Source organism: Halichoerus grypus, chromosome 5 (genome assembly GCF_964656455.1).
Source record: "Halichoerus grypus chromosome 5, mHalGry1.hap1.1, whole genome shotgun sequence".
NCBI lineage: Eukaryota > Metazoa > Chordata > Mammalia > Carnivora > Phocidae > Halichoerus > Halichoerus grypus.
In genome coordinates this window covers 179,556,751-179,576,613 of record NC_135716.1, presented here as the reverse complement: position 1 = coordinate 179,576,613, position 19,863 = coordinate 179,556,751, and the positions used below count along the sequence as shown (strand labels likewise).

The window sequence follows — 19,863 nt, the reverse complement described above, 5'->3', positions numbered from 1 at the left end:
CTCTGTGCCCAGCGCCCACTCTCCCCCAGCCCCAGCCAGGAGAGGCCGGAGCCCCCCCGCCCAGCGCCCAGCTGGGACGCCCCACGGCCCAGCCCTCTCCCCCTCGCCCTGCACAGGAGGGAGACCGGGAGGCGGGCCCGGCTCAGCAGCCAAGGCTGGCAGCTTGCCATGCAAATGGGCGTGGGGCAGAGACTGAATGTGCCCGGGGCCGGGTGCGGGCAACCGACGGAGGCCGGGCAGGGCCAGGCTGGCTGCCGGAGCCCCCTCCTGCTCCGGACGCTTGGAATACAGCCCCTCCGGTGTCTTCAGAGCAGCTCCTGGAAGTCAGCTCATCCTCATCCCCGCGTGCTGGGAACAGAGGGAAGAAAACCGAGGCTCAGCAAGCGGGACAAATGGCAATGGTCACTTAGTGGCGGGGCTTGGGCTCAGGCCTGCCTGCCTCTCAACTTGGCATAACCCGGGTCTGCGCCATGGTGCTAAGAGACGGCTCTGGGGTCAGGCCCCTCGAGGTCCAATCCTGACTCGCTCTCAGCTGTCACATAAATTATGTCACTGGTCTGTGCCTCTGTTTCCTCCCCTGGAAGACAGGGCAATGACCCAACCTCCTTACGGGTGATCACGAGAGCTCAACAAGATGGTGCTGGGCACATAGGAGGTGCGTGACAGAGGGTGGCCCTGTTGTTACCACTGTGGCTGGAGTAATAACATTATTACGTTATGACTCAGGCTGCCTCCTTAAAAGCAGCAAGGCTGCCAGGGGTCCCCCCAGGGCTGGGGGCTCAGTGCGCTTGGGATCCCGCATCACACTCAAACCCGGTCCTCTATGTGCTCCCCCTCCCCTGTTTCTTGGAGGGATTTTTTTTTTTATCCTCAGCACCCAGTTCTGGACTATTCTAAATGCCCTGGTCTTGCCAGGACCACTCAAGACTATCTTGCCTGTGGCCTGAGCACATGCGTCCTGACGGACCCCTGCTCTCACAGGTGCCTACCCCCCTTCCCTGCTCCGTGGTGGTGGTGGTGGGGGTGGGGGGGACCCTGGCCTGAGATCCGGGACCCAGGTTCTGGCCCCAGCTCCTTCTCAAACTTGAGCAAGGCTGGCCCTAGTTCTGGGCCTTGGTGCTCCCACCTGGAAGTTGAAGACAAGACTGAATGAGCCCCGAGTGTCCCCAGAGGCTAAGATTCCTAGTGCTGAGGAAGGAAGAGCAGTAAATCCAGCTGCCCTCAGGCTCCTCTAGGATCCCAGAGCCGCCCAACAGGACACTGGCCCCCGGCTGGTCCTGCTTACCCGCTGTCCGTGCAACAGTGCCCAGAGCCCATCAGAGGCTCCCCAGGGCCTGTAGGATGATCCGGTCCAGCCTCCTTCACAGGACTCATCAGGTCCCACCTAGTGGGGTCTGGCCTGCCCTCTCCTCTCTCCTCCGTGGCTTCCCCATTCCAACACTGACCTTCTGCTCTCCCTCAAAAGTGCCATGTGATCTTGGTCCTGGCCCTGGCTCATGGCATGGCGTTCCCAGGAATGGTCTCCCCCGCCGCTCCCTGCCCCTACCCTTCTCCCCCCTGCTCCCTGCCCCTACCCTTCCATTGTCAGCTCTGCAATGAGACAGCACTGGCTACCTGCTTTAGCCTCAGTTACGTGTCCCTCCTCTAAGGTCCCGGAGACACCTGCTTTTCCTGAGCGTAAGACCACCTGGTCCCTGCCCTCAAGAAGCTTAGAATCCAGGAGAGGAAATGAAGCCAACCCACAGGTACTGGCTCATTCATTCATTCACTTCATTCCTCATCCAGCAAGTACTTTTTGAGGACCTACTACGAGCTGATACCAGCTGAACCTGGGGCGGCTGCACCCCTGGGGACTAGAGACCTGGGGACCTGGGGGGCACAGGGGGTGGTGCTCGTGCTATTTAGAAGAGTGCTGTGGGAATGTCTGAGGTGATCTCCCTCCCCTACAAGGCTGGGCTGTGGTTACTACTGTTTTCTCTCCTCCCACCCTAGAGAGCGCGGCACCAGGACTGGCCCGCGGGAGGGGCTCGGTCAGCACTGCTGAAGAGGACTACACAAAGCACAGAGGTCTCCATCAAAGCTTTGCAGGCTCTGGGGGAGGGGGGAAGGAGACTGTTGTGGGCTGCAGGAGCCAGAGAGGCCTTTCTGGGGGAGGCTCTAGGAGCAGGGCCTTGAAGACTGCACAGGGAGGAGGACGGGCACTCTCCAGGTATGGTGGGGGTGAGGGTCGAGGTGGGGGAGCAGGGGCTGTGGGGTTGAAAACGAGGTGGTTTGATACAAGGTGGGGGAGAACGGGGGCATCGGTACAAACTTTGGGGGTGAGGGTCTTGTCTGTGAACTTTATTTAGGAAAGATCTGGGCTGCCCACCTGGCCACCACCGTGCCTAGGAGCCCCTAAGCCCCGCTCTGGCTGGGGATGACGGGGAGCCCCAGCTCTTGGGCGCAAGGAAAGCAGTGCCTGCAGTCAAAGATGTGGGTGCCCTCCCCCGAGCCCCAGAGCATGGGGAGTGCCCTGGGCAGGGCTTGCCCAGGCCTGACACTCAGGCTGCACCCTCTGCCCTGGGACATCCTGTACCAAGAAGGACCTATTAAAGGGACAAAGGTCCTCGCAGGGTGCAAGCACCCCAGCTCAGCCCTGGCAGCTGGCCCAGGCTCGGGCTGCAGCAGGAACCCCCACACTCAGCCCTGCCACCTCAGACCTCAGGGCAGAGAGAGAAAGAGCAGGGTCCTCGGGCTGTCTCCCTAGGGGCAGAGCCACCCAAGTTACGTGAGGCTAGGATGCTGCTTGGCAGGGGCTCCCCACCTGGCAGAACACAAGCAGGAGGCAGAGTGCTCCGAAGTCTGGACCCTGGAATCTAGCAGTCTTGCTTCGGAATCCTGACTCTGTCCCTAACCAGCTATGTGATCTTGGGCAAGCCGCTTGACCTCTCTGAGCCTTAGTTCGCTCATCTCTGAATAAAATGGGGTTAAGAATAATACCTGTTATTTAAGATTTGTTGAGAAAATGCTTGGAACACTTGCCACAGAGCCTATCCCCAAATAGGTGCTCAGTTAACAGTAGCTGTCGCTTGCTGTTATTTGGAGAGGGGGATGGACAGATGGACACCACAGGTGAGTCTTGGGTGTGTTCTATAGGTTCCCAGAGAAAAGGGAGCAGCTCTGAGATACTTGGAGAGATGGGAGGCTTCCTCCTCTCCCCAGAGGCCCGAAGGGAGCCAGCCGGGGGTGGGGGTGATGAAAGTGGCTGCAGACGCCATGCGGCGGCTGCCGGGGACACGGGCTGCCGTGTGGCTGAATCAGGGCGTGGGGCAATCAGCTGTTAGAAAGTGGAGTCGGGTTTATTATTGCTGAATGTTATCATTCCTGATAAGAACTAGGTTAAAAGGAGGGAGGGGGAGGCAGAGGCGGGGGAGGGGTGGGGGAGGAGCAAAGTGCAGCATTGGTCCTGCTGAGCAGGCCCTCTGGTCGGGGCCAGCCGGGACCCCGGAGCCAAGCCCCTTCCTGGGGACGCTGGGAAGAGACGGTGCAGAGACAGGGCGAGGGAGCTGCCGGCACCTGCCTGGTGGAACGGGGCGGTGGGGGGACAGGGACTTTGCAAGGTGAGGGCTTGACATGGGGACACAGCCCCCCACCCCGCTGCCAGCCATCACGAGGGCGGGGGGCTGCCTGCTGAAAGGACCCAAAGGAGGGACAGATCTGAATGCGAATCCCAGCTCCACCCTCTTCACCGGGTGACTGTGGGTGAACCCCTTCAGCTCTGCCAGCTGCGGTGTCCCCATCTGTCAACCACATTGATGACTTGCTCCTACTCTGAGGCTCCGAGGAGGATTAAGTGAGGTAAAGGAGGCGGAGCGCCTGCGACACGAAAACACTTCCTCCCTCCTCCTGCCAAGTCCTTTAGCACCTGACCGACCGAGGCTCTCGCACCGACACAGGGCTGCCCACATTTTCCCTGGGCCCTCTCCCTCTCGCCGTCCCAGGGTTCTGGCCATGGGACCACTGACCCTCTGCCCCACTCATTTCCAAAGCTTCCTGACCCTTCACCGCTGCTACCCGAGGCCGACAAGGCCCAGTAGTCCCATTTTACAGATAGGGGAACTGAACCCACAGAAGATCGTGGCTCGCCCCAACACCACAGTTGGAATTGGGGACTCGTGGCTCACTGTCCAGGGCACTTCGCCTTCTCAGCCAGCCTCCCTGTCCCTTTGACACCTGGCAATGGGGGGATGCCTGGCCTGGGAAGGCCCCAGACTCCTGGGGTGTCAGCCTGGTGTGGCTGTGGGGCCCCCAGCCCCTGGAGGTATGTCTGCCCCAGGACAGGACTTCCCAGGACGGGCCCCACAGGCATTCCTTGCCATCAGGGAAGGCTATAAAAAGCAACACTTTTCAGCCCCAGAGTGTGACCTATGCGACTTCACAGAATCCAGAGAAAAACAGAGATAACCTTGGGAAGGCCCGACCTTCAAGAGGAGTGGGGACAGGAAGGGGGCGCCCCTGGGCTGTAGCTTGGCCTGGGTTTGGGATGGGGCATGGGGGCAGGGTCTAAAATGAAAAACAGAGCTTCTTGGTGGTAGTTAGAACAATAATTACTATTATTATTATTAATTATTAGTCAAATTATTAGTCATAGTCATAGTAGTGCCCCTGCATATTCAGGACTGGCCACGGGCTGGCCCCGTGCATCGACGCCTGGGTCCTCCCAACTCCCCATGACGTGGATCCTTTTATTCTCTCATTTGACAGACCAGGGGACTGAGGCTCAGAGAGGACCAGTAACCTGTCCAAGGTGACACCGTGTCCCACTACAACCACATCTGCCTTGTCTGAGCTCTTCCAACACTCACTCATTTGGGCTCTGTTTGCCTCAAGTCCTCCAGCTGTGCTGTTCCCTCTGCCTCCAGGCTTGTCCCTTCTCTCCCACCTCCTTATCCTTCAAACTGCAGCTGGAATGTCACTCCCACATATAGGGAGCACCTACTGTGTGACAAGCGCTGTTCTGGCCATGATTACACAGCAGCGAACAGAACTGACAGAATCCTCTGTCTTTGAATGGACCAGTAAACCCTGAGCTTCTCTAGCCAGGGGAACTGTCCCCCTGCGGAGCTACTGCCCCATGCTTGGGGGACACGAATCGGCAGGATAAACCCGGCACATCATCCCGATATGTCACTTCTTTAAATTGGCCTGGGGTGGGGAAGGACGGGGGTGGGGGAGAAGCATTATCTTTTATTTAAGCAGCACAGATCCATTATGGGATAGCATCTCAACCTTCTGTCAACATTTTAAGAGAAAGCCAAGCCTGAGGGAGACCCCTGGGGCTTCACCATCAGCATGCCCAGGCGAGGGGCGCTCTCCGTGGCCCCAAAGGGCAAGAAGGTTGGAAACCTCATGTCCCAGGGATGGAGAGCTGTCCTGGCCTGAGAAAGCCAGGCGTCCAAAGGTCTCTGGATTCCTCTGTCTGAGCCCAGAGCAGGGAGGTCAGGAAGGTGTTGAAGCTGAGAGCCCAGGTTCAAGTTGGGGCTCTGCTCCTGCCTGCTATTCAAGCCATCTCACCCCTCCGGGTCCTCTTTGACTTGTGGATAAAACGATGAGCTTGAACTAGAGCTTCTCTAGGAGTCCAGAAGGCCCGAAAAACCTATCTGACTCTAAGGCCAGAATCGGTTGACCAGCTCATCCGGTCCCGTGCCACCTCCCAGACCCCTCCCCTCGGTCTTCTCTCCCCCCTACCCTGCCCCCGCTTCCCCATCCTCACCCCCGACCTAGTGGTACCTCCTGCCTGAGACCCGGCTGAAGGCAAAGACCCTGCCCCACCCCACCCCAGGCTCAGAGAGGAGAAAGAGGAGAGGCAGGAGGAAGGTCACATTTCTGACTTGGCCCGCTGCCTGGTTTTCATTAGGCCCACTGCCTAATTTTCCTGGGCGGCACTTGCTTTCTTGGCTAGTCTCCCCTCTTTCTTAACCGTTTCAGAGGAAAAAGCTGTCACACCCCGTCCCCCTGGCCGACGCTGGTATCATGGCCCGGAGTGCTTCCTGCTGCGTCACCTCGGTGCCTCTCTCTGCCACATCAGCCACGTCCCCTTTACCTGGAGTCCCCAGGCACAGAGAAAAGCAGCCCAGATGGACCCAGACTTGACTAATAATAACACTAATTATGATCATTAGCATTTATCGAGCACTTACTATGGGCCAGGCCCTGTGAACTCAGTGACTTCCTCCACCGATCTCATGAAATAAGGACTATTATCATCTCTCCCATTTTATAGATGGGGAAACTGAGGCCCAGAGATGTTATGCAGTGGACCTGGGACCCAAAACCAATGCCAAGACTCAGGGAGCCTTCAAATATCCTTCTCCTCGTTAAGTGCACCCTTCCTCCACCCCTACACCCTTGTCTTCTGGATCTCTCCCTGTCCGCTCCAGAATGGGATTAAGGGTAAGGGCCAAAGCCCCAGACATAATGCCTTTGGGGAATGCACAGCCCATTTTAAAGGTGAAGGAGGCGAGGCTGCCCAGGCAGGACTTTGGGACCCAAAAACCGGTTTCTGTTTTTGGGCTTGCTCTTGATGGGAGCAAGATCAGCTGAAGATGGCACCAATGGGGAAATCAAGTCACCTGGGAAAGGATGAGGAGAGTCAGGGGCTTCATGGGGATAAGCAGGGCAGAGAGCTGGTGCTGGAAGCAAACCAGTCCCATCGGTGGACTCAGTGGGCGTGGAGCGGGTAAGAGAGCACTTGGAACTCTAGTTGATGTCCTAGCTATAGCGGGGGACTGCTGCCTTTCCATCCGAAGGGGCGGGAGTATGTTGCTCCCACCAGCCACAAGACCACCCCCTCCCCCCCAGGAAGGCATACCCAGCTCTCCTGGGACCCAGCACTCGGCTGGTACCACTGGGGCTGCCCAGCTCCTCTGACCAGGCCTGCGATAAAAATCCTGCAGTGATCCGAGTCAGAGACAGAAAGAGAGAGAGAAAAGGGGAAAAAAACCCTCCAGTGTCTGACATTCTTTTTAGGATGCCCATAAAAGATAATGTGACCTGTAAAATCGGCAAGCTGCTTCCCAGCCTGTGGCACCCGGGGCCCCCACGCCCTGCTCCCCCCCCCCCCCCGCCCAGGTCCACTCTCTTGCCCTCAGGCCGAGGGCGCTACCCTGGGGACCCTCAGGCTGGGGGAGACAGCAGCCCCAAGCCTGTGGTCTGCCCAGGTGGGACCCCTTCCTCCACTTCCTCCTCCCCCCACACCGCCCCCCCCACCCCTTCCCAGGGCCCTCGGGTCCGCGGAGCGGTTGCTGCCAGGCCAGGGGGCGGGAATGTGCCGGGACAGGTGCGCTCTTCTCTCGCTCTCTCGCTCTCCCAGGTGAGTCACTCCCGTGGGAGGATGTTGATGAATCCGAACCCGGGCTCTTTGTTTGCAGCTCCTGGGAATTCACACACTGAGGGCTGTGGCCAGGCAGCACTGAGAGATGGGAGTCAGGAGGCAGGGGTTCTAGTCCCAGCCTCGCCACCAGCCGGCTGCTTGAAACTGTGTCCGTTCGGAGCTGATTTAGGTCTCAATTTTTCTACCTTGGAAACAGGCCTAAAAATCGTGTCCTTTGTAATTTTGCTGGAAGGTAATAAAGCAGGTATGTCCTAGCAAGGGTAGTTTCTGGGATGGTGACACTGTCATTTCTTGAGTGCAGAGGCTTACTGTCCGTTCTCCCCACGCCCGAGGGGGTCTGTGAGGTTATCATCCCTTCTTTTAAAGGAGGGAACTGAGGCTCAGAGAGGTTAAGTAACTCCCCTGAGGCCACAAGGCATACACCCAACGGCCAGGCTCCCTGGCCACCCACAGTGGGAATTAAGGACATCCCTGCAAACACCACGCGCAGTGATCACGGTCCTGGCCCCGCCCCTCCCCCGCCCTCCAGGCGGAAGCCAGTCCAGAATGAAACTCGGTGTGTCCCCTCCTGACCTTCCTCTCCACTCTACCCGTCCCTGCCACCGTCCTGATGGAAGTCACAGCATCCTCCCCGGGCCGTGCCTCCCCAGCCCTGCCCCACTCCCAGAGGCCTTGTCTTCTCCCAGCTTCTTCCCGTGGGTGGACAGGGCTTAATGCTGTGTCCCAAAACCCAGAGGTACATTCGTCATGGCCAGGGAGCCTTCCAGATCTGCCTCGGGAAGGGCTCGCTGGCCAGATTTCCCCATTTCCTGGACTCCACATCCTCACCCCAACCAGGGGAGCGAGCGTACTGTGTCTGAGGACAGACCCTGGGAACACCGTTCCTTGTGTGTGTGTGTCGGGGGGGAGATCTGAGTTGCGCTCCTATCCTCCCCTGGGGTTTATCAGACATTTCTGAACCCTTCACTTGGGCAGTGAGGCAAGGCTTTAAGTGCTCTCTCCCTGGGGTGCCTGAGTGGCTCAGGCGGTTAAGCGTCTGACTCTTGATTTTCGGCTCACATCGTGATCTCAGGGTCATGATTTCAGGGTCACGATCTCAGAGTCTTGAGATCAAGCCCTGAGTCTGGCTCTGCACTCAGCAGGGAGTCTGCTTGGGATTCTCTCTCGCGCTCTCCTTTTGCCCCTCCCCCACCTCGCTCCTGCGTACATGCTCTCTCTCCAAAATAAATAAAATAAATAAATAAATCTTTAAAAAAATAAAAAATATATAAATAAATGTTCCCTCCCTGGGCAGAAGCCCTTGGACCCATGCTCCTCTCCCCCCCTTACATTTCTCTAAGCATCTCGTTCACATTTTCCAATTCCCTTTGTGGCTTAGGAATCCCACTGTCTCTCTGTGTCCTCACAGTGACAAAATGGCAATGGCAACGGGTGTCGTGTGTCGAGAGTGTGCTCTATATTAAGTGCTCTCCAGTCACTAATTTCAGCCCCATTTTACAGATGAGGGAATGGAGACTTCCGAGGGCAAATGACTTGCCTAAGGTCATAGAGCAAGTTAGTGGTAAAGCCAGGATTCAGAGTCCACATCTCCGGGCACAAGGCTCCAGCTTTTAACCCCCAAGCTTGCTTCTAGCTCCACCAGCTTGCAAGTCTTTTGCTGATTCTGTCTGTGTGCAGAACGGCCTGGTTTAGGGAAGGTGTCCGTCGGGTGCTTACAGACTGGATGAACGTATTGAAAGGTTTTTGAATGTGCGCAGATGAGTGAATGAATCAGCAAGTGAATGAATGAATGACCTCAACTCTCAGCATAACCATGAGAGATGGGCAGCATTTATCCTCGTGCATCAGACGAGGAAATTGAGGCTAAGAGAGGGAAAGCAACATGCTTGGGGTCACACCGTGAGCTGAGGCAGAGATGAAGATCAAGCCTCTTGACCCCTCCCCCAGGACTCTTCCCCCCCACACCTGGCCAGCCCTTCCCACCTCTCTCCTTTCCATTGTTCCAGCCACACTCTGGGCCCAGCTCTGCCTCCCATCTCTAAGGGAGACTGCGGGCACAGCGTCTTTAAGCTGCCCTTTGAGGGACGAGCCAAGGAGGGGGCTGGGGAGGGGGCCTCCACCCAGCATGCAGGGCAAGGAGCCCAAACCCGTCCGTCTGAGATGGGGTCAGTGCAGGGGGTCTTTCTCAGCAAGCACTTACGGCACAATTGATGGGAGAAGCTCTCATCAAACGAGGGACAAATCATAAAGTTCGGGAGATGGAAATTAGGCACGGACAAACGATCCAGGTGCAGGGGAGATTTATGGGGGAGGCTGTATTCTAGCTAATGATTTCTGCTAATGATTCTCCGAAGTGTACAGTGGCACAGAGCCCGCGCTCCATGGGGTGACATGAACCCTGCGGGCCAGATGAAGGACATTCCTGGGGAGACAGGGATGGCTATGGGATGATGAAGAATGACGGAGGCACCCCCAGATCCCAGGCCCCCTCCCCCGGCGGTGGCTGGAGGAGACGGGGTTCTCAGGGTGTGAACAGGTTCCGGCCAGAGATTTATCGCTCGACCCGGCTCTTTGGCACTTTCTCCACTTGCCCTGAAAGTGCCTCCCTGCCTGGCAGCTCTGAGTGTTGGCGGGGTCTGCCCACTGCTGACACACACATTTTCAGAGCCCACCACCATCTTTCATCCCACCAGCCCCCTTGCAGACGCAGGGTTCTGGCTGCAAATGGTCCTTCCCTCCTCCCCATTCCTCCCCTCTGTAAGAACCATCTTCAAAATGCCACCTGTCCCGACTTCATGGCCCTTCTCTTCCACCCTCGAGTGTCAGCGCTTTTCCCGGGGACTCGGCCAGCATCTGGTCCTGAGGCACCCCGTCCTTCTCTGTTTTCCTCCATCACCTGAGCCAGGGACGCTGACCCTCTCGGCTGGGACAGTCCCTCCCCAATCTACCTTCAATCCTACTTACTGCCGACCACGTCCTGACCTCCTGGTTCTGTAGCGGAGGGCCCTTGGGAATGGCCTGGCTCTGCCTTTCAAATCCATGACCAGAAAATGTTCACAGTAGTTAATTCACAGGGGTCAAATCACCAGGGAATTACATTTGCTTTCTTAGACTCCTTCTGTATTTTCTGACTTCTCCTCGATGAGCATGTGTGTGTTGTTTTTTTAAAGCGAAGAATGAAAGTGAGAAGATGAGTGGGTGTGAGAAAAAAAGAATGGAACCCCCCCCACATGTCTGCTCAGCCTGCCTCTGCCTTAGACAAAGCTGCCCCCTCTGCCTTGGCTTTATCTCCACCGTGCTGAGCCCCCACCATGTACCCAGGACCGGCTCACACCCACAAGGTCACGAATTCCTCGCATTGGCCCTAAAAAAGTTTATTATTTCCCCCCATTTTTCAGATGGGAAAATTGAGGTTCATAAAGGTAAAGAGCTTATTCAAGTCCTGATGATTCACAGATGGCCCGGGAGACGCTTCAACCCAGGTCTCTTGCATTCACACCCAAGTTCCTTCCATGGCATCAAACCCTGCCTGCAGCCTGCACCAGCTCATGCCTGTGAGCTGAGACCCTCCGCGGTGGATGGAGCTGGAGGAGCACAGGGGGAGGTGGAGGTTGAGATGCCCAGCCGGGAGGGCCAGAGCGAAAGCAATTTCCACGTGCAGCATGAAGGAATTGGTTAAATACCGCCCAGCAAGGGAGGACTCTTGTCTGGTCATTGGCCGTAGCTTTCAAAGGCCATGGAGAAAGGTTCAGAATACATCGGAAGTGAAAAAGGCAGGTCTGAAAACTGTGTGAGGCAGAGCATCCTATTTCCCCTAGCGGAGAAAGACCTCTGTGGGCACAGGGGCATAGAAACAGCCCCCCACTCCCCCTGTGTCAGCCATGGGAGGGACGATTTGGGGAGTTCTCTTCTGTGTTGCCTGAGCCTCATACGACAAACATACGTGGTCTTGACAATCGGGGGGAGCTCGGCAAAGCTACTTTCATCTGGAAAACAAGAAAAGAAGTAGCTCCAGGAGTGGGCCAGAGGCAGGTGGGGGCCTTGTGTTGGAGCCCGGGCTCCTGGCCATGCTTCTCTCTTGTCCTCAGAGCATCACTCCTGACCGCGGGGGAGGGGTTTCTCCTTGGAATCCACTCTCCCCCATACCCGGTCCTCCCTGGCCCACCTGCCACCCCCTCTGGGTGTGAGCAAAGGCCAGAGTGAAAACGAGACATGAAACTCGAACCTGGATAAGCAGCATGGCGCTGATGGCGGATAAGGAGGGCTCACCGCTCACCAGCTGGGCGCCCCCCACCTTGGGAGCTGCCCCTCTCCTCTCATCACCTTCCCCCTGCATCCTAGGCCCCGTGGGGGGATGTGACCCCAGGGGTCCCCGACCTCCTTCGCTGCGAGAGCAGACTGCAAACTGGCCCTGCAGGCCCAGGCACTCAGAGGGTGCTTCCCCAAGGCTCCTGAGGACCAGATTCATGGATGTTTTCACAGCCCCTTATCCTGCATGGCCCTTTGGACTCAGGCAGCGTCTCTAGAAGGCCCCTCTGACAATGAGCAAGTTCATCCATTTAACTGGAGGAAACGATCGGATTGGCTGCTGAGAGAACTGAGCCCTGATGGGCTTGGACCTGGGACAGGGCACTCGGACAGGAGGGAGGACCACTAGAGAACTAGCAGGGCATGATGCATAGCAGCTGCACAAAGCATCATGGAAAAACCGCACGCTCTGGCGTCAGAGCAACTCAGCTGAGATCCCCGCCTAACCATGCCTAGCTCTGCAACCTTGGGCCAGCCGCTCACCTTCTCTGAGCCTCCTTTCCATCACTTGTAAAATGGGCTAATAATCATAACAACCTCGCCTGGCATATAGAGTGATTAGATTTAATGCATGCAAAGCAGTGCATAATTGGTAAGTGCTCAATAAATGGCGGCTATTATTATTGTCATCGAACCTAGAGACAGAAGGCCTAGGAGGACCAGAGAACATGTCTGGCGTAGGAGAAATCTGGGCCTGAGTAGTCACAGTGTCGGCCTGGCCCACTCAATGACTGGAGGAGGGGATGAGAATAGGAAGAGGAAGGGGAAGGGAAGTCATTGGGGAGATGACAGAGATAAAGATAGGTCCTGATCTTGCCCCATCTGGGTCACCAGCTGCACCCCAGGGGTGATGACTCAGCTAGTGAGGAAAGGTCTCCACCCAAAGACTTGTCCCACAGGTGTGGCCCAGTCCCACGGGCACAACACACACACACCGGGGAGGCCCATGGAGCGATGCCCAGAGTCATCCATCTGCACAATGGCTCACGCATCCCCCCGTCTCTTTACACCCCGGCCCAAGCTGAGGACCCAAAACTAGCTAAGTGATTTCCCTGAGACAGGGCAGACCAAAAGACATCAAGGAATTTGCTGGACTACATAGCAAGTCCCGTGAGCTTCATCCCATTCCAACTCAGAGAGGTCAAGTACTTGCCGAAGGTTACACAATCGGGCAAGATAGAGCCAGGAAACCCAGATCTTGCCCATGATAGCAGGCTGCCCAGTCTGGCTGGAGATGGCTCTGGTCTGAGTCTTAAGCCTTTTACTCCTAAAACCCAAGAACCATGGACTGCTCAGGAGGAGCGGCCCTGCAGGCCCAGGCGCTCAGAGGGTGCTTCCCTAAGGCTCCTGAGGACCAGATTCATGGATGTTTTCACAGCAGACCTTGCCGCCGGGGCGTGAGAGATGGACAATCCCACTTATCCATGTGCCCTTGGGGACTCACCTCATCCCTGAGCTCCCCAAACACCTCTCCTTCCACTGAGAACAGCTCATTCCTGCCTCCACAGTCCCATTGCATCCCCGCTTAAAGCTCTCCGTCCTCCTCCAGGCAGCCTCCCTGCCCCACTGTGCCTCCCTGAGCCATTATGGACCTCAGGCCCAATGTCCTGGACTCAGTGTCCCTGACTCTGGGGGCCTGGGTTACTTCTCCAGTCTTTTTTCTCTTTTTCTTCAAGGTGTGTGTGTGTGTGTGTGTGTGCACGCGCACGCATCACCTTGTTTGTTTCTTCATGGCATTTATCACTGCATGTGCCTGTCTTGTCCCCAGCTAGGCTCAAAGTTCCCAGAGAGTGGCAACCATATCATCAATGCCCTCCATCCCCAGCCCCCCAAAGAGCCTTTGCCCACAACAGGAGGGTTCCTGCACACTCCTGAGAATCACAGATCAGGCCCACCTTGCTCTAAGCAAAAGTAACTCTTAACTTGCTGATCCAATGCCCAGGGATGGGGAGGATCATTCGCTTTTAAGATAAAAGTCTTTGCTTTAGAGAAGGATGCTGGCAGAGTCCCTCAAACAGCCAGCTCTCCTGGTACCTGCAAAATGGATTTGCCTACAGAGATCCACCTTGCCTGCCCTGCTCTGTTCTGAGCATCTTAGGCTGGGTTCACGAGCAGCCTGAGAAGTCCACATACCTACCTGCTCTTTGCTGCGGCATTCAAGGCCTTCCCCAGTCTAGCCCCAGCCTGCCTTTCCTAATAGAAATAAAAATGATGGTGGTGATGGTGGCCGACATTCACCAAGCGCCAACTCTGGGAGAACAGCTGACAGCTGTCACTCATTCATTCCTCAGATGACCCTCAGAAGGATTGTCATCTATCATCCTCACTGCAGAGAGGGCGACAGAAAATCTAAAATGCCAAGAAAGGGGCTGGGACTTGAGCCCAGGTTAGCCGGGTGCCCTAGGGCACATCCCTGACCCCAGAGCCACACAAGTCCCCTTAGAGGTAGCCCCCAGGCTGGCCAGCCCTGTCATCACCAACCACAAGCCTCCGTATACACCCTGCCTGAATGTTCTCCCCCTGCTTCTCCTGGGGTCCACCTCCTCCTTATCTTTTCAGAACCAGCTCAAATGTCACCTTCTCCACCCTGCCACCCAGAACTAGGACCGCTCTGGTGGTGACCCTGAGTTCAGATCCCTGTGTGGCACCAGTGACATGGCCTGAGGGTTGTCGATGTCTGTCGCCCTTGCTGAACCAGGAGCCCAGCCACGTCATCGGGATGGATCAGACTCACTCGGCTACTCAGTTGCTATTTAGTGAACACCTACTAGACGCCAGGACTTGTGGTGCACAAGACAGACAAGGCCTCGAGCTCTTGGAGCCCAAATCGGAGAAGGAGAGGCAGGCAATACATGTGTCGACAGACACATGAACAAGATCGTTTCAGATAGCGATGAGCAAACGAGGTGATGTTCTAGAGAGAGCTCGGCAGACGTGACTCTGGTCTTTAGTGAGTGAGTCCTGCTCTGAGCCTGACTTGGCTCTGATGTTTGAACCCATCTGTCACTCACTCACTCACTCACTCACTCATTCATTCGTAGACTCATTGAATCACTAGTTCGCTGAGCACGGACCACGCGGGGTGCTGTCTTCCAACGCCCCGGGCTCTCTCTGCAGGAGGCAAACCTGCTTCACGTCCCCATGAACCCAGGGAGACTGAGGCCAGGGCAGGGAGAGAGCAAGGGGGTGCTCCATGTATAGACCATTTCCACTCCCTCTGATCAGTCATGCTTCCTAATTCAATAAGGTGAGAAGGAGCATAATTTGATCATATTTGTTTTGCATCACTGCAAAAACAGAAAATGAAGGGCTGCAGAACCGCGCCAATTTACTTCATCCGACCTTGATTAAAAGAAAATTAATTGTCGCATCTCTCAGGATATCACAGGCAGCAGCCAATGGCTCTCCAGGATACCACAAAGAGAGGGAAAGGCGGCGAGAGACGCTCCGTGCCCTTTTCTCTAACCGCTTCCAGCCTCCTGACAGCAGATAGCCAAGCTGCAGAGGCCCCGTGCGGCACGGGCGGCTAATGGTGAATGGGGGGGCGGTCGGGGGGTCCCTGAGCCCTTCCTCTTCTCTCCCACCCACTCAGGGTTCCGTTCACCCCCATGCCTGCCCACCACCCAGAGAAGAGTCTGTGGGCTGGAGCCCTATCCCAAAGGCCCCCAGGGGCTCCCCTCCCTCCCCAAAGTTGGCAGATGCCCTGGGGAGGAGCCCCGGAAGATGCCCCCCAAGAGAGCCAGGTCCCCTCGGGCTTACCCAACCCCCACTGTGGGCTGCCCAGCCCAGCTCGGAGCGGGAAGGAAGGAAGGAGGGGGCCTGGCGCTGCCCGGGTGAGCCAGGGCAGGGGGGTGGCGGGTGTCAGTGGGGAGAGCATCTCATGAAAAGTTAATGCCCCCTTGCAGGTTGTTGATTTTTGTTTGTTTTTCTCTTTTTGCCAGAAGAGAAGCCTCTTTCATTAGCCCAGACTGTCATTACCCGGCATTAAATTTTCATAGAGCGGGCGGGAGGCCGGGCAAGGGGAGGCAGGCAGGGGGGTGGGCTGGGGGTTCCCTTGGCTGGGCCTGCTGGGGGCTGAGACTGGCTCCCCTGGGTTCCCGTCTGCACTCTACCAGGTCTTAATAATAATAATGGCTTTTCTGTGTCACCACTAGGTATTCAGTGTGGCATGGACTATATCGCCTTTGATCTTCCTAATGCTCCCATGGGGTGTGTCCGATGATTATCCCCATTCTACAGATGAGCAACTGAGGCTCAGAGACCTTGTGTCTCTTGCCCATTATGGCCAGCAAGCGGTGGTGTCCCTGACATGGGTTCAGAGACAAAGAGAGGACCAGGGAGGTGGTGGGTTTGGAGGGGCTGGGGAAACAGACCCGAGCAGGGCAGGGACTCGGGGTGTGGTTGGGGTGCCCTACCCTGGGAGAAGCAGCAAGAGCCTAGTCCCCGGCTCTACCCCTGGTGGCGAGTGGGTGGCTCCTCTCAGTCAGGCGAGGGTCCCCGCAAGCAGAGCCTGTGTCCCGCCAGGCAGGTGTCGGGGCCCTCACAATGGTGCACCTGGCGTGGGCGCCAGGCCTGCCCATTCAGCCCTGAACAATCACGGTTCCGCAGCCGCAGGCCCAGCGGCCTCCAGGGGCGGGAGGACGGGAAGGCAGCAGATGGGCCCCGGGTGTCAGATTTCCAGTCCGGGGTTGGGGGGGTGCCGGGGGTGGGGCAGCCCAGGATGCGTGGGGGGGAGGGTCAGGCTTCTCCCCACCCTTCAGTGGCCCCTCCCAACCTCAGGTCCCTGAAGGAGGGTGGGAGGGACAGAGCTGGGGGCTGGGGGGCACTGTCTGCCCACCACCACTGCCACCTAGAGCAGGGCAGAGGGGGAGCACAAGTCCCAGGCCAGACTGAGCTGACTGGTGGAACTGGTGGGCTTCTTATAGTGCTGGGGAATCCTGAGGAGGCTGTACTCTGCACCCATTGGAGCAGTGCACAGAACCTCTCTGGGCCTCAGTTTCTTCATCTGTAAAATGGGTGTCTATTCTCTAAATATATACTGAGCACTTGCTATGTGCCAGACACTGCCCTGGGCACCAGAAAAACAACAGTGGGGGTGGGGGGGGAGAGATGCAAATCCCTGCCCCACAGAGCTCACGTCCTAGTGTAAGAGACAGACAACAATCAGGATAAAGAAATTAAATACTTCTCAGGATTAGGAGGGAAGCAGAGGAAGCCCAGTGAGGGGTTACAAACTGAAACAGGAGGTCAATCCCAGAAAGAGGTCTGGAGTGACCCAGGCATTTCTGAGGGAAAGGCATTCCTGGCAGGTAGATGATAAGAGTACCCGCCTCATAGGATTGGGGAGGGGGGCAACTGGAGGAGGGGACGCAGGTGAAGTGCTTAGAACAGGGCTGGGCTCACAAACAACACGCTAATAGCAGTGTTGATGTTGGCCCTTGTCACACTTCTTTGCCGATTTATTTATCCACCCCATGGCCTCTGAGCTCCAGAAATGTAGACTCACGTCCCCCATTTTCCAGATGAGAACACTGAGGCTTGAGAAGGAGAGCATAGTAAGTCATGCCCTGGGTGCTGGGTGCTGAGTTCTCCTGTCCCAGGTCAGAGGTGAGGACGGGGTGTAGTCAAGACACCATCCAGACGGGAACTTGCACTCCAGCGCTTTGGAACCAGACAGGCAGAGGACAGGATGGGGAAGTTGGGGAAGGAACAAGAGCCCCATAGCTGGTGCACGTGTGGCCCATCTTTGCAGGGGCCTGGGGTGAGTCTGCTCCCCCTGCAGCTTGGAAAACCTTCCTTGCCACGCTGAGCTTGGCTTTGAGGCACCAGGTGCCTGTCGGGGTGGAGACAGGAGCATCTGAGAAGGAACGGGAGAGAGTCCAACCTTCTCCTGTTACAGAAGGGGAAACCACAGCCCCAAGAATGCCTTTGGAAAAACCCCTGCCCATCCCCGGCCTCAGTGATTGCATCTGTGCAATGAGCCTGATGCCGTCTTGTGTATAAAGTACCAATTGCTGGAGGGGTTCCCTTCATCCAAGGCCTGGGAGCGGGGGCCTCAGAGATCAAGTGGGAAGAGTCTCTCGAAGGGACCCCTGCGGGGGGCCTGGCATGCACAGGAGGGTCCGGGGAGGAGGAAGTCCTCACAGGTGTGTGAGGATGCTTGCCGCGGGCACAGAGGCAAATGGCAGTGCGCCTGGCAGGGATGCAGACGGGCATCAAGGAGAGGCTAGAGAAGATGGCCTGCCTACTCCTCAATTGGCTGCGATCGCCTCATTTCCTTGGGGGACAAGCCAAGCTCCTTGGAAGCATGTCAAGAAGGCTGGGGGGCCCTTCCCCGGACCAGGAGAGGGCCACTGGCAGACACGGGGCGGCTGCCTGTGGCAGAGAGGACTCTGGTGGCCCAGAGACCTGGCTTAAACCCGAGCTCTGCCCCTTGATCATGGGCCACCCCAGCCATTCGTATGGCCTCCCCACGCCTCCATTTCCTGGCCTCGGGGGGGTTTGGGGGAGGGCTCGCTGAGAGTGCACGCATGGCCCTCTCACAGCCTGGCCACAGGGCCAGCGTGGGCTCTGTCGTCAGTGCGCCGTGACCCGGGAGCGCCGCGCGAGCAGGAAGGGTCCTGGGGCTTAAAGGGTTCAGGGCCTCACCCAAGTTTACAGAGCCCAAAGTGAAGGAGCCAGGATTTGAACTCAGGTCCACGTTGTTCCCTGGGCCCTTGGCCGCTTCCCGTGTGGAGGGCAAGGCCCAGGGGAAGGCAAGTGCACTGAGGCTGCTCTCAGGCCCCTCCAAGGCCCAGCTGGCTCCCGGAGGACTCCCCCCCTGGTGGGTTTGGGCCCTGACGGTGCCCGCCTTACGCCTAGCAGCGGCACCCACCAGGCGGCAGATGAGGGAGGAGGGCACCCTGCTCCCCGCCCCCCCACCTCCCCGAGCTTGGCTGGGTTCCTTCTCTCCCATCCCCCACGTATTCATTCTAGGAACAAAGGCAAGGCGGGCACATCCCCACTTCCTGGCGGTGCTGATTATCTAATTCTCTACCCCGCAATTACTACTTCCTGAGGGAGGCATTATCCAGGGAGCACCCACCCTCTTGTCTGTCCCAGAGGCTGTTGGGGGTGTTTTTTTAGCGGGGGTCCCCATCCATTCAGGGAAGCCCATGGGGCACCACGCTGGGCCCTGACGGCTGGCCTCTTGGGCAGCCTCCAGGAAGTGGGCCCTCCCGTTGTCAGTCTCGGTAGGTAGGTCGCTCGGTCAGAGCACCCAGCCCGCCCCATGGCCCCACCCAGCTGCCTCTCCCAGGACCCTGGACTCTTGGCCTGGATGGGACACAGGTCCACAGGTTCCCACGAGTTCAAAGTTCCCACGAGTTCAAGGATAAGTGTGTGCGGGCGTGCAAGTGGGTGTATGCTAACACATGCAAGTGATGTGCATGTGTGTGAACAAGTGTGCTACGGGGTAAGTGTGTGTGGATGTGCAAATACAAAGACGTGAATGTGTGTAGGTACATACGACAAAGTGAAAGGGGGCAAAGATGACTGTGAACACATACATGGGTAACACAAAGTATTGCATAAGCGAGTGTGGGGATGAGCGTGACAGGGTGTGGCTGAGTGTGGACAGGGTCAGCTGAGGCTGGAGCAGGAAGCGGGGGACCCCACTCCCTAGCAGGGGAGCTAGCTGGGCCTGGCAGTGGGGAGGCAGAGGGGAGTGGGAGGGATGGCCCCCAGGCTAGTAGGCAGGGACCTCGGAACTAACTCCAGCCAGAGGCCTGCTTCCTACCACTACAGGAACCCCCATCCTTCCTGTGAGAGGGAAGGAAGTGCTCACCTAGGGCAGGTCGGCTGGTTGCAGATGCAAAAAGACTCAGTGCTGATTTGCATCTTTAATTTGCATACATTTCCATAAGGCCCACTGATTGGTTATTTGAAAGCCCCCTCCCCAGCCCCTGCCTGCTTGCAAGGGCTCTGCTTGGAAAAAAAAAACAAGGTTGGGTTCTGCTTGACAGAGGCCTGAAGCTAACCCACCCACCAGCCGGGTCTCGGTGGGACTGGGTGCTCCCGGAGCAACAGGCCCTTAGGGATTGCTCACTAGCACAGAGCAGATGACAGTCCTCGGGGCTCCTGACACCAAGGAGGTGCCCACTGGCTATTCCGTCTGTGAGTGAGCAAAGGCACGAATCGGGGCA

The 19,863-nt window shown here is 57.2% G+C and overlaps 1 long non-coding RNA gene across 1 annotated transcript; it reads left to right on the top strand.

The window, feature by feature from the left end:
• Positions 1-957: 957 nt before the first annotated feature.
• LOC144381791 (uncharacterized) lies at positions 958-2,023 on the top strand. Its single transcript, XR_013447613.1, has 3 exons — positions 958-981; positions 1,650-1,745; positions 1,993-2,023. It is a non-coding gene; the product is annotated as an uncharacterized LOC144381791 (long non-coding RNA).
• Positions 2,024-19,863: the final 17,840 nt, after the last annotated feature.